This window comes from Schistocerca piceifrons, chromosome 1 (assembly GCF_021461385.2).
Source record: "Schistocerca piceifrons isolate TAMUIC-IGC-003096 chromosome 1, iqSchPice1.1, whole genome shotgun sequence".
NCBI classification, from domain to species: domain Eukaryota; kingdom Metazoa; phylum Arthropoda; class Insecta; order Orthoptera; family Acrididae; genus Schistocerca; species Schistocerca piceifrons.
The window spans coordinates 649816133-649830621 of record NC_060138.1 but is presented as its reverse complement, the minus strand read 5'-3'; the positions used below and the strand labels follow the sequence as shown (position 1 = coordinate 649830621).

At 43.8% G+C, this 14489-nt stretch overlaps 1 pseudogene; it reads right to left on the bottom strand.

Moving 5' to 3' along the window:
* Positions 1-850: 850 nt before the first annotated feature.
* LOC124717481 lies at positions 851-968 on the bottom strand (annotated as a pseudogene).
* Positions 969-14489: the final 13521 nt, after the last annotated feature.

The window sequence follows — 14489 nt, the reverse complement described above, 5'->3', positions numbered from 1 at the left end:
AGCAAAACATATTATTTGTTTGGCCTTATAGAGATCAGAATGACATGGGCACGAACTTCTTGAACGGGATTTAGAAATTCCTTGCGGATAAATACACAAGTCTTCGAAATACTTCGACAGATGATTGAGAGACACATTTCGAAATAAGAATAAAAGAAGGTGAAAAAGATTGAAAAGTAAACACATCATATTAAGAAATTAGCGCAAGTAGTTAAGGTAACGCGGCTCTTCGATCAGCCAGTTATGAGAAACCACCTGTGTGCTGTGTGACACAAAAATGAAATATTGAAAAATGAACAAATCTGAATATCGTGCTTTTGTATCAGAAGAACTCGGCGTACGTTCTTAAAAGCAGGGTCGCCAATTACGGGACGCGACCTCCGAGTTTCCTTTGCTACCGTGAGGGGATATGCAAATAGACTATTAGCTGAACTCGAAATTCTATTATAAATTCCCCCAGCGCAATTCTTGTGCGCTTTTCTTTGCAATACAAACCTCTGTTGATGAATCGCATTGGGTGGGGTCTCTTGCCTCATAGAAAGTAGTGATGGATGCAAATTATTAACATCAAGTTAGCCCCACCAAAATTTTTGACTACGTTGTAGGATACAGCTGGTGTGTCAGTGTAGGTAGTTTGAAATATGATGATGCATTCCTTCTTCAGGCCGAAAGTGTCCTATCGGGACCATCCGATCGCCGTGTCATCCTCAGCAGGGGATGCGGATAGGAGGGGCGTATAGTCAGCACACCGCTCTCCCAGTCGTTATGATGGTTTTCTTTGACCGGAGCCGCTACTATTCTGTCGAGTAGCTCCTCAATTCGCATCACGAGGCTGAGTGCACCCCGAAAATGGCAACAGCGCATGGCGACTCGGAGGGTCACCCATCCAGGTACCGGCCACACCCGACAGCGCTTAACTTCGGTGATCTGACGGGAACCGGTGTATCCACTGTGGCAAGGCCGTTACAGTTTGAAATATCGGGAAAGATAATCAGATTTATTCAATATGAGAATTTACAAATGCTCATAAATCGCATTAACGAGGTGATGCCTCTTGAATGTGACAGATTAATAACTTAAAAAGGAGAAATGAGTACAACACGTATGTACAACTACAAAACCTAGCGATGCGAATTGGCACTTCCCCTTAACTGAATGAGAGTACTTTCCATCCGTATCTAATCACAGAATAGGGCTAGGATATGATGCGATATTCTATAGATCAACGGCCAACCGTTTAACTTCTATGAACTGAAAGGCTGATCGTGCTATGGTCGGGGCTGCGTATATTACCTATTCTGCTCTTCTGCTCCAGACACGTCGTCGTGTTGTTGTGGCGATCAGGTATGGTGTCTCTGCAACCACAACGGCGCCTGTACGCGACACAATCCCGCAAACTTCGGATAAGGTACACAGCTACTCCGCAATCACTCTGTATCGCCCGATACGGAGTACTGCGTCCTTATCGGACGGACGCTGAAAGGCAAGTGCCTCATTTCTACCAAAAATCTAGTGCGGCTTGCCGCTCCGCTGGTGCGGCTGTCCAAATTTTTCACCAATGAGCGCCACACCCGGTCGACTGTTGAGTACGCGGCAGACGTCGCTTGCGTCACGTCGATCTCGCCAATCTCGGACGCCTGTGGGAGTCGCCGCTCGTCCGAAGAACTTTCCAGACGCTTCCTTGGCACCAGCGTCAAAATGGACACATTCCACTCCTCTGTCCCACGCTCAAAAAACATGGGATGAGGGATTCGCAGAGGTACATTCCTTGGCGGCAATGTCGCCCGCGAGGCTCGAGGTTTTTGTAAACCTAGGCCGACACGGCCGAGGGAGAACACATACTGGGGTGCTGGAGGTTGTAAAACTCGACCTTCGAGCCAACGCGCTGCTAGCTTCCCGCCACGGCACCCTGAGTACAATTCCGCACGAAACTCTACCCACAAAAATTATTTGCACTTAACGCAATGCAGTACACTCTCATTGGTCTTCCCTTAGCCATCTCTGTTAGCATAGCACGATGAACCGTATATTTGTTCACATCCATGCTGCTATTTGTGACTACTGCCTTGATTAGTTATTCAAAAAGGCAAAGTGGTAATTGATGTAAGAGCCGCACTCACAAGTATGCCACCTTAACAACTTCAGAAACTTTGCTTCATTTATATTCACTACGTTCTTTCAGGAGCGCAGCAGACGACACGACTTTTAGCTTTCTGCTTTCTTGAATAAGACCAACAGATTTTTGCATGGCACTGCGTAGAAGTCTGCCATAAAGAGCCCACGACGAAGAAATGCGGCAATGAATCTCAATAGTGCGTCACAGTGCACATTAAGCTTCAAAAGAGGAGTGCTGTAACATGAGCTAAACGTAGATCACGAGTGTTTTTGCTTATTTTTTCTCTTATTTGTACCACTCCAGCCAGCTTTTGACACACATGGAATCACACACACACACACACACACACACACACACACACACACACACACACACACACACACACTCTCATGAGTCGCTTGCAATACTTACATTGGTTGTAAATAAATTGCTTACATTATGTGCTCCATCATTGTCATGTCATGTCACCCAAAATGCAAATTCAGTGTTGTTGGTGTTGTGGTCTTCAGTCTGAAGACTGGTTTGGTGCAGCTCTCCATGCCACTCTAGCCTCTTCGTCTGCTTGCTGTATTCATCTCTTGGTCTCCCTCTGCGATTTTTATCCCCCACACTTGCCTCATATAATAAATTAGTGATCCCTTGATGTCGCAGAATGTGTGGTAACAACCGATTCCCTCTTCTAGTGAGGTTCCGCCACAAATTTGTTTTCTCTTCAGTTCTGTTCAGTACCTCATCCCCACATAATCTTCTGCATTCTTATGTAGAACAAAATTTCAAAAGCTTCTATTCTCTTCTTGTCTAAAGTGTTTGTCGCGTGAGTTTCACTTCCATACATGGCTACACTCCCTACAGAAAAACTGTTTTACATTATATATATATATATATATATATATATATATATATATATATATATACGCGTATCTTTCCGTTAGCAATACACGTTTTTTAACCGCTCTGCTTCACCCATCATCAGTAATTTTCTACCTGAATATCAAAACTCATCTACTTGCAATACGCAACATTCATGCCTGTAGACAACTTTCCTGGTGTGTGCTACTTACTGCGAGTAAGTTACGTGAAAGTGACTATATTCACTAATATAACGATGTTCTCTGAATTTTATTCGTGGCCCTCAGACAAAATACACTACACTAGTGAAGTCGCCTGGCCGTAGATACTTACTGCTAGCGTGCGAAGCCGGGCCGGGACGCTAGTTGATCTATAAACAATGCAAGTAGTTGTGTGGCTGCGCTTCTAAATAGGGTTTCAAGATGGAGATGTTGACGGATACATGAGCTGCAACTGAAGGGAGAAATGTAATAAGGCTTTTGCGTTAAAAAGAGAAAAGAGGCCCCTAGCTGCAGGTCATAGTTTGCTATTGGAAGTTTATTGAGCGAGTGTACTCCCACCAGAAAAAGTGAGATTTTTGGTGCCTCGGTGATTGGTTTCGAATGGACTGTATTGGAAAAACTTGCAAACATCCCCGGATCTCTTCGCGCCAGATAGAACACCTGGGCCGCCCCCACTTCCGGAGGCTGTTGTTAACTGACTTCTAGATCTAGACCTTGGTATCTCTCCTGCCGGTTTTGACAGATTGGTTTACAAGTGGAACAAATTGTTAGACAATCAAGTATACGATATGGAAAAGTAATATTTACCAGGCTCTTATTAGCTTACAAGGGGAGGCAACGACGTTTGGAATGCAGATTTACTGCAAACTTCTTACACTCTTAGTACTCCATGAGGACAACAAAATGTGTAAGCAGTAGCGCGTACTTCTCAAGCACTATTGAGAAAATCGCTAGATAATTTCGGTCGTCAAATATATATCTGTGCGTGGCCATTTTTACCACGAAGCGGCGGCAACCGAGTGGACGCGTAGTCAGCGTTCGGCTGCGGTGGGGCGAGGACACACGCTGCGTCCCGCCGTGCGCTACCGTGAGCGCTTGCTTGTGTTTACCTTTTCGCAGCGTGAATTGTATTTGTTCCAAGTTCAGTGCGATTACGACACACGCATGGTGCCACGATACGATCAGAATTACCTTCCAACCAGATCACGCACCTCGTCGAGTCTATGAAATAGAACAGTTCATAAGCGACGATCTACGTTTAGATCCGGCGATTGTCGTCAGAATACATTTTTCTATAACGGCGAGCGTGGTTCATGTTAAAATGATCGGTGCAGAGGTCTGCGGGACAGTGGTGTCTAAATACACGAACTCTCTCAGAGTTAAACATTCTGACGGGCATATCGGTGCAGTGACGGCGGATCATGCAGGCATGTGCCTGAGGACTTTAAGGGTTTTTGAGCTCACCTTCGAGGTCCCAGAGGAAGTTGTCAAGGACGCCTTCCGACCATATGGCAATGTCATCAGTCACGTTGCAGAAAAGTGGCAACTTTTTCGACGTATAAGGCCTACAATGTTGTGCGACAAATTAAACTTGAGCTCAAGAAACATGTGCCGTCCTATTTGAACATCGGTGACTGTCGTGCAGTCATAATACACGATGGCCAACCGCGTACCTGTTCCGGATGTGGGCAGGAAGGCCATGATCGATCGGGCTGCTTACAACGTAGACTTACGCAGACACCAGTGGGAGACTCCGTTTCGCCGACGGGGACGACAATCCTGCCCCTCACATACGCTCAGACGGCGATGCGCACCATAGATGAGGAAGAAACGGGCGGTCGGGCACATCCATCGACGTCAGAAGGGCCAAGTGAGGAATTGGAAGGACCCACGATGCCAACCCAGATGTCGCCCCCTCCACAGCAACAACAGCAGCAACAGTCCCACGGAATCCAGACGCAACATAACATTCAGGACGAGAGGGACGTAGACGCGAACATTGTCCCGACCGCGGCTTTCCTCGCGGAAGGTGATACGATGCTGGATTGCCTCCCACATTCGGATAGGGATGTCCAAGTTCGAAAACAACGTTCGCCTCGACGACGCAAGCGACTTCGGCCGACCCCTTCTGACGATTGCCTCCTACGCACTGCCGGTCAAGAAGATGATGTCTCGTCAGACGGCATGGATTCTGTGCCTGCTGAGGATCTAAGTGGTGTAGACGTTTCGCTTGCCCATACCACGAGTGCCCGGTTACTTCTTGCACCACAGATGCAGCAGGTCGCGTCGATGGATGGAGCTCCATCCACCTCTTCCAAAGGCGACGTGGGTGAAAGAGATTTGGGTGCCGATCAGCTACTCAGAATTGTGTTGCGCCCACAGTGGTCGGACGATGTTAAGGAACTCCCTGGTGAGGGCACGGGTGACAGGGAAGGGGGTGGCATTTGAGATGTCACTCCTAGCGTGAAAGAATCATAATCTCACCAACTGCGACATGGTCGTGTATTACAAACAGTGATCCAATACTGTCAAATGTTTTTTCTTTTATTCCAGTCATTGATCACAATATGAATTCTTTAGACGATGACCGGTTTCAGTCCGTAATGACTATCCTCAGATCTTTTTTACACCATGCCCTTATGGCCTTATCACTTTAGGACAAGGTGTAAAAAATGTATGAGGATAATCATTATGGACTGAAACCGGTCATCGTCTAAAGAATTCATATTGTGATCAAAGACTGGAATTAAAAAAAAACATTTGACTCATAATCTGTAACGGGTTCGGTGGGTCCGGCATCTCTTGCAGTTTTCCTCGATTCCAATGGCGCCTACTCCAGGTAAAGAGGCTAGGTAGCACAACTTTCGCCTTGCCACAATCAATATCAGTGCGATAAGAGCACCACACAAACTGACAATGCTGCAACGCATGCTCGACGCGGCGGACATTGACGTGGCACTCTTACCTGAAGTATGTGTCGCTAGTTTCTCTAACACCTACGGATATACCGCCCACACCTCCCACGCCTCTTCTACCGATTGTGGTGTGGCTGTCCTGCTACGGGAAAGCTTGACGGCTACGGACTTAATGTACCTTCCGAGTGCAAGAGCCACGGCCGTAACTGTCAACGGTGTAGAACTCATAAATGTATATGCCCCTTCAGGATCAGGGAGACAAAGAGATCGAGTCCGCTTTTTTTTGGAAGATATTACGTCTCTGTATGGGCCGCATAGACGATATGGTGATCGGAGGCGATTTTGACTGTACTTTATCTCCGTCTTATCAGCAGCCACATCAAGTACCGTATGCGGAATTGGAAATGCTAGTGCGAGACTTCCACCTGCTCGACACGTGGTGCCAGATCGATGGCCCAGCGCCCCCGCCTCTTCTATCGATTGTGGTGTAGCTGTCCTGCTACGGGAAGGCTTGGCGGCTACAGACGTAATGTACCTACCAAGTGCAAGAGCCCTTGGTTGCACCCATTATACAAGCCATTCGTCAAGTCGGTTAGACAGGATTTACGTCACAAGCACCCTTTCGCCGGCGACGAGAGGAGCAGAGCTCTGGCCCACTGCATTCGCCGACCACACAGCCTATATTTGCACCATTGCCCTCCAACCTGCACGTGTGTGGCGCAGTAGGCCCCCCTGGAAACTGAACGTCGCCCATCTGGACGAGCCGGCACGTAAAGGTGCTATTGAAGAGTCATGGAACGCGTCCTTACAGCGTCGTGGTCGGTACTGATCGACCGTCAGTTGGTGGATTGAATGTGCGAAGGCTGCTCTTAGGCGCACCTTCATGGCTTACGGCTGGGAAGCGGTGGCGTGGAGGAGGAGCACGGAAAATTTTTATTACATCGTCCTACGGGAATGTCTTGTTATGGAGCCCTCACCTCACAGGCAGATCATAGTCAATCGCGCGAAACCGCAGCTCGCCTCCTTAGCACGCCATCATTTACAGCCGGCCGTGGTGGCCGAGCGGTACTAGGCGATACAGTCTGAAACCACGCGACCGCTATGGTCACGACATGCTGCAACCCCACCCCGTTAATGTGGTCGAATTAAAATATCCTGATGTACGGTGGCGCGTGGTGTGGAAGACTGTACATGACGCCATGCTTGATTCCGATGTTGTTTCCCAATGGTAAGTCGTCGTTAATGGGAAGCTGGTGACACAAGAACGTCTCTACAATATCCACGTGGCAGAATCTCCAAATTCTGCGGGTTGTAATACTGTAGATTCTGACGAGCACCACCTCAGCTGTGGAGAGACGAAGCTGGTTTGGCACCTAGTGCGGCAGATGCTGGATTATCTCTTGCGAGTTACGCCGGTGCATATATCTGCACGTACGTTATTTTTTCCGGATGAGACATTTTACCCCAAGATTCGGACCAACTCCGCAACCTGGATACGTGGACATGCGGTGCATTACCTCTATTGTGACGGACACAAGAATTTAATCGACATCTGGATCCATTTGCAAGAAAGACATCATGCTTTTGCCAGGCATACCAGATATCGACGATGCTTCGCAAACTACCTTTGGAGTGCCTTTCACAGCCCGCCGTGTAGTTAGAATGTTCCAGGCAGTGGTAGGTGAAGTAAAAGTAAAATTCTATGTACCGACTTGCAGAAAATCCTAGGAAGTTCTGGTCTTACGTTAAATCAGTAAGTGGATCGAAACATCATATCCAAAGACTCTGGGATGATAATGGCATTGAAACAGAGGATTACACACGTAAAGCTGAGATACTAAACACCTTTTTCCAAAGCTGTTTCACAGAGGAAGAGCACACTGCAGTTCCTTCTCTAAATCCTCGCATGAACGAAAAAATGGCTGACATCGAAATAAGTGTCCAAGGAATAGAAAAGCAACTGAAATCATTCAATAGAGGAAAGTCCACTCGACCTGACGGGATACCAATTCGATTCTACACGGAGTACGCGAAAGAACTTGCCCCCCTTCTAACAGCCGTGTACCGCAGGTCTCTAGAGGAACGGAAGGTTCCAAATGATTGGAAAAGAGCACAGGCAGTTCCAGTTTTCAAGAAGGGTCGTCGAGCAGATGCGCAAAACTATAGGCCTCTGACTTCGATCTGTTGTAGAATTTTAGAACATGTTTTTTGCTCGCGTATCACGTCATTTCTGGAAACCCAGAATCTACTCTGTAGAAATCAACATGGATTCCGGAAACAGCGATCATGTGAGACCCAACTCGATTTATTCGTTCATGAGACCCAGAAAATATTAGATAGAGGCTTCCAGGTAGATGCAATTTTCCTTGACCTCCGGAAAGCGTTCGATACAGTTCCGCACTGTCGCCTGATAAACAAAGTAAGAGCCTACGGAATATCAGACCAGCTGTGTGGCTGGACTGAAGAGCTTTTAGCAAACAGAAAAAAGCATGTTGTTCTCAATGGAGAGACGTCTACAGACGTTAAAGTATATATATATATATATATATATATATATATATATATATATATATATATATATGACCTAATAGATAGTTTAGGAAGTTCCATGCGGCTTTTCGCGGATGATGCTGTAATATACAGAGAAGCTGCAGCATTAGAAAATTGCAGCGAAATGCAGGATGATCGGCAGTGGATAGGCACTTGGTGCAGGGAGTGGCAACTGACCCTCAACATTGACAAATGTATTGTATTGCGAATACATAGAAAGAAGGATCGTTTATTGTATGATTATATGATAGCAGAACAAACACTGGTAGCAGTTACTTCTGTCAAATATCTGGGAGTATGCGTACGGAACGATTTGAAGTGAAATGATCATATAAAATTAATTGTTGGTAAGGCGAGTGCCAGGTTGAGAGTCATTGGGAGAGTCCTTACAAGGGAACCTCCCCATCGCACCCCCCTCAGATTTAGTTATAAGTTGGCACAGTGGATAGGCCTTGATAAACTGAACACAGATCAATTGAGAAAACAGGAAGAAGTTGTGTGGAACTGTGAAAAAATAAGCAAAATATACAAACTGAGTAGTCCACGGGCCGGATAAGCAACATCATGGACAAATTGAGGTCAGGAGCGTCGTGGTCCCATGGTGGCATGAGCAGCTGCTGAACGAAAGGTCCTTGGTTCAAGGCTTCCCTCGAATGAAAATTTTATTTTCTTTATTTTTGCATAGTTATTATCTGTCCGTTCGATCATTGACGTCTTTGTTCACTGTAATAAGTTTAGTGTCTGTGTTTTGCGACCGCATCGCAAAACCGTGCGATTAGTAGACGAAAGGACGTGCCTCTCCAATTGGAACCGAAAACATTTGATCGCAAGGTCATAGGTCAACCGATTCCTCCACAGGAAAACACATCTGATATATTCTATACGACACTGGTGACGGCATGTGCGTCACATGACAGGAATATGTTGTCGATCCACCTAACTTGAACACTTGGCGAATGGGTAAAAAGATTCTTCTACCTTGCCCGATTTAGGTTTTCTTGTGGATGTGATAATCACTCCCAAAAAAGTGATGAAAACATAAGAGTTTGTCACATAAACTGAAAATAAAAAATTAAACTTCTCACTCAATGGAAAATTTGAACCATGGACCTTCCGTTCCGCAGCTGCTCGCGTTACCACGAGACCACGGCGCTCCTGTGTTCCCACTGCCCTAGACATTGCCTATCTTTCCATGAACTACTCAGTTTGTATATTTTGCTTATTTTTTCACAGTTCCACACAACTTCTTCCTCTTTTCTCAATGGATCTGTTTTCAGTTTTTCAAGTCCTATCCACTGTACCAACTTATAACTAAATCTGAGGGGGGCGCGATGGGGAGGTTCCCTTGTTAGAAAATGTAGTCCATCAACAAAGGAGGTGGCTTACAAAACACTCGTTCGACCTATACTTGAGTATTGCTCATCAGTGTGGGATCCGTACCAGGTCGGGTTGACAGAGGAGATAGAGAAGATCCAAAGAAGAGCGGCGCGTTTCGTCACAGGGTTATTTGGTAAGCGTGATAGCTTTACGGAGATGTTTAGCAAACTCAAGTGGAAGACTCTGCAAGAGAGGCGCTCTGCATCGCGGTGTATCTTGCTGCACAGATTTCGAGAGGATGCGTTTCTGGATGAGGTAACGAATATATTGCTTTCCCCCTACTTATACCTCCCGAAGAGATCACGAATGTAAAATTAGAGAGATTCGAGCGCGCACGGAGGATTTCCGCCAGTCGTTCTTCCCGCGAACCATATTCGACTGTAACAGGAAAGGGACGTAATGACAGTGGCACGTAAAGTGCCCTCCATCACATACCGTGGGTGGCTTGCGGAGTATAGATGTAGATGTAGGTCAGAACGAAGTGCAAACGATCATATATTGAACTATCTTTATCAGTGGGCGCAGTTGCTGGGAAGCCGGACTACGAAGTGGTAGCTTTATTTTCATATTACTTATGTTTACTATCTTCGATGGTGTCTTCATTCTGTTTTAGTTTTTCCACGATTGACTATCCATGACTGTTCGCACATTGATACCTATATGTCAATACTGTTAAAAAATACATGAATAAAATTCCGCACCCTCTAACATTCTGCGTGGTGTCTGTTTGTTCTATATCGTGTCTCCCTACCACTTTCGCGCAACGGCGCTCTGAGCGTGTTTCTTAGGGAATTGACTAGTTTGAATCTGGGACCTGTTGCTGGTAAGGAGACGCCAGACCACACATGACATGTAGAATTCAGAAGAGTTCAGTGAGACTAGCGATGATATAACCAAATACGTAATGATTTCAGCGTCAGCTCCACTGCACTCCCTGTAAAAGAATCTTAATACTAACTAAATTTAGTGGAAGGGGTTCAAGGCTTTCCTATTTTTAGTTAGCTGGTAAAATAACGTCGAAAAAGCAGTTAAGTTTACCATTGGAAATTTTATTCTACTCACAAAACATCGTTTATAAATTGCACTATTGATAAAAGGAAATGTTTTAATACAGGATGGTAAAAACCAACTGCGTTCAACAAAATTGTGAACGAATATTCCCTGAATGGGTTTCCTATTTCTACAATGGATCGAAGGATGACCTATGCCATATCACATCTATAATCTAGGTTTAAATTAAGTTTCATAAAAGAGCAAACTATCAAAATGGTCTACAGTGACCCTCAATTATCTTTAATTACTTATCTAACTTGTCGTAAATTACAGGGGCTGATGTGGCTTCTCAGTAACTATATAACATAAAAATCATCGCGTTTCAGATTTTTACTTCAAGTGGCAAATGTGAACACCATGAGCTTTAATTGACGATCGACACTAGTATTACGCAAAAAGGGGGTGTAACAGATGAGACTTCTGCAGTTCTGAGTGAAGCTTTATGCGCTGTTATGCGGCATCGCGTGCGTTCATTACCTTGTCGGTGTTCGTCAGGGGGCGGCGGACAGCACAGCTCCATTAAAAAAACACTGTCTCGCTGTGTTTTCATCTGACCAATCAGGGTCTCAATGTTAACCTTAAGCTCCGCCAACAAAAATTCTGTCTATCCAATGAGAAACGTTATACTTTTCGTGTTGGGGCAATGTTTTTAAAGTTTGCAACGTAACAGAGTTAAAACTTGCAGATGGTGTGGTCCTTTTAGCGTTATCGTAAGATCTATACTGTTCTTCTGGAGGGCTCCATCTTTTAACATGGGCTGGGGGGTGGTCCTGACGTAACAGAGACGCCAAAAAGTCTTACGCTAAAACTTGTGGGTGGTGTGGCCCTTTTTGTGTTATCATAAGATCTATACTGTTCTTCTGGAGGGCTCTAGCATTTAACATGGGCTGGGGGGTGGTCCTGACGTAACAGGGACGCCAAAAAGTCTCACGCTAAAACTTGTGGCTGTGGTGTGGTCCTAGCGGTTAGCTGGTGACGTGGATGTCCATCCCTTATCGTAGGGCCTTCAGCTTAACACGGTTCTGCTCTCGGCTCCTGTTTTCGTTTCTCCCCTCGGAACTGTGTCTGTCTCATGGTGGGAAGGTATGACATGCATTTAGGCATTCTTGTGTTAGTCTGTGGTACTCCATTTGCTCACTCATTACTCGTATTACTTTGGTTAATTTAATGTCACGATTTATTTGGAGCTATGTGACATACTACTGGATTTGCTTATCATGTCAGGGTTTTCATGGAAGGTGTTGGATTTGCCTGACACCTTACATATCACCACCCTTCGAACTTAATTTTTGCACTGAATTTAGGCAATGATTGAATTGTTGTCTAAGTTAGCCAAAAATTATTCCTTTATCTAAATTTTGTTGCCTACTGTTCAGCCACGTTATTCTGGTTCTATGCTACTTTGTATTACTAATTTATATTTTTATATTCTTCCACATTATTCTCAAAAATGACAAGAGAAGAATATTTTTATGCTATTATTAATTTTTAATTATTATCTTTCTTTATTTAAGTGTGAAGTTTGTTTTTTAAGAAGTTTGTTATCGAAGTGAGGAGTCTTTCACACTGATTTTCTTAGAAATATATTTTTTTATAAATGTAATAATTAAGTAAAATCTATTCCTAACACATTTTCTAAATATCATATACAAGTAAAATGTTTTTGTTTCTAGACACTCATTTCAACATTGTTACACTAACAAATAAGAATTATTTCCAAGAATTGCTTTGACAAAGAAATCTACATATACAAGTATTGAGATGTTATCCTAACAAATGGTATAAATGTTAAAAAAAAGGGAAAACATCCAACAAGATAATTTTTTATTCTCTGTTTTTATAAGGAGAAAATAAGTAAAATTTAGTTATTCTTTTATTTTTATGAGGAGAAAATAAGTGGCATATAGTTTTAGTGTTTATTATGCCTTACTTTTGTTCTTTATATACTGTCCATTTCAGAACTAATGACTTATTTTTAACCATAGTCTATTTTTTACTTACGTCCATAGTCAATGACTGCTATTTTGTAGTTTATTAGCTGTCTGGTGTGCTTAACTTATTTAGTTTTTCACACATTTCTTTTGCACAATTCCTACATCACATAATTTGATTTCACACATTCACACAATCCTATGAATGTTTAAGCATGAGTTTGGCGATTTTTTTTTTTTTTTTTTTTTTTTTTTTTGCATGAAGGTGATGGACTTGAGTGAGATGGATGTGGGCAAGTATTTGATGTACAGCTTCGTTCATTGTTCCTTGTTGGCTTTGCAAGTGTGTGTTGCTGTTGTGGAGGTCCCATAATGGAATGGGGCTGTGAGTGCAGAATCTCGTGGTTTACTGGCTTTGTATGAGTGAAAGTCATCGTTATGTGTCGCTGAAAGCGGCCGTTTTTCGTTGTAATGCTTCTCAGACGACTAGTTTACAATAGGATAGGGATTTGGGAAGGTATGTTGTCTATTCTTCACCCATCTTCTTTCTTGGTCTCAATCTTGTGAATCTTCAACTTCTGTTCTTCCTGCTTTTTCCCTGCTTTTTACTTGCTTCTTGGTTCTTCTCTGGGCAGGATATGGAAATATTTATTGATAACTAGTCGCTTTGAAGTTCTACTCTTAGTAACAGTTTGATAAATTGTTTGGGCATGTCATTTCTACTTTGTGGACGTTTTCTTCAGTTTCGTGCATCAGCGTGCTGTTTAATAGCGGTAGTGTGACTTTCACACATATTTTTTGCCAGTGGTGGCTTGCCGAAGCTGTCTTCTCGTCAGGCCGTTTTTTGCTCGCTCCGCCAAGTCGGGGTGCTCGGAGACCCTTCCAGCATTTGGCGTCCCGTTGCGTCTCTGCAGGGCTCTGCCACTGTGCGGCTCCGTGTTCTGTCCCAGCAGGGTTCCACCTAGCGGGCAGATTTATTGCCCACTTTTGATACAACGGCCTTCTGTTGGTCTCGCTGTCCTTTCCTTTCTCTCGACGCTTCTGCCTTGTAGGAATCGTGTCTTGCTAATTACGTCCTTTTCTTTCTTGATACTTTTCTCGTTGCAACTAGTGGGTCATTGCATCTTGTCCTTGCTGGAGTTTTTACAATGGTTCTTACAGAAAGTTTTACTTATAATCATCTAACATATGCCTAGTACCTACATTGTTTTACGCCTTCTTAAAAGCTTTACAAATTTTGGCGCCCTTTCCGTGTTACAATTCTAAGATATTTTGAGTCTTAACTTCTAAAAGAATCCTCAAATTCGTTTTTTATTTTTGTGTAGTGTCGTGGTGTATAGCATTTTAGTATTTCATGCTGTTAGACTATCTACGCTTTATCCCTTCACCTTATTCTATGCTACTAATGGTGTTATTTTTGTTTTTGTTTTTATTGAAACTACTTTCTTTTTCCCACCTTCCTCTCTCTTCATTTTTCTTTCTCCTGACGATCTTATCTGCAACATAATCTTGAAATATTGTGCTGATTATTTACCAGTAATAAAATTAATCTTCAAACTTGTACTGAAAGTGTTTAATACTGCCAGTCTTAGGTAAAAATACCTCTGCTTTATCTCGTAAAATACCCTCTAATTCTCTTTTACTGTGTTCCAAAATACCTTGAAATTCTTGCAATTTTTCGTCGATTTCTTTATGG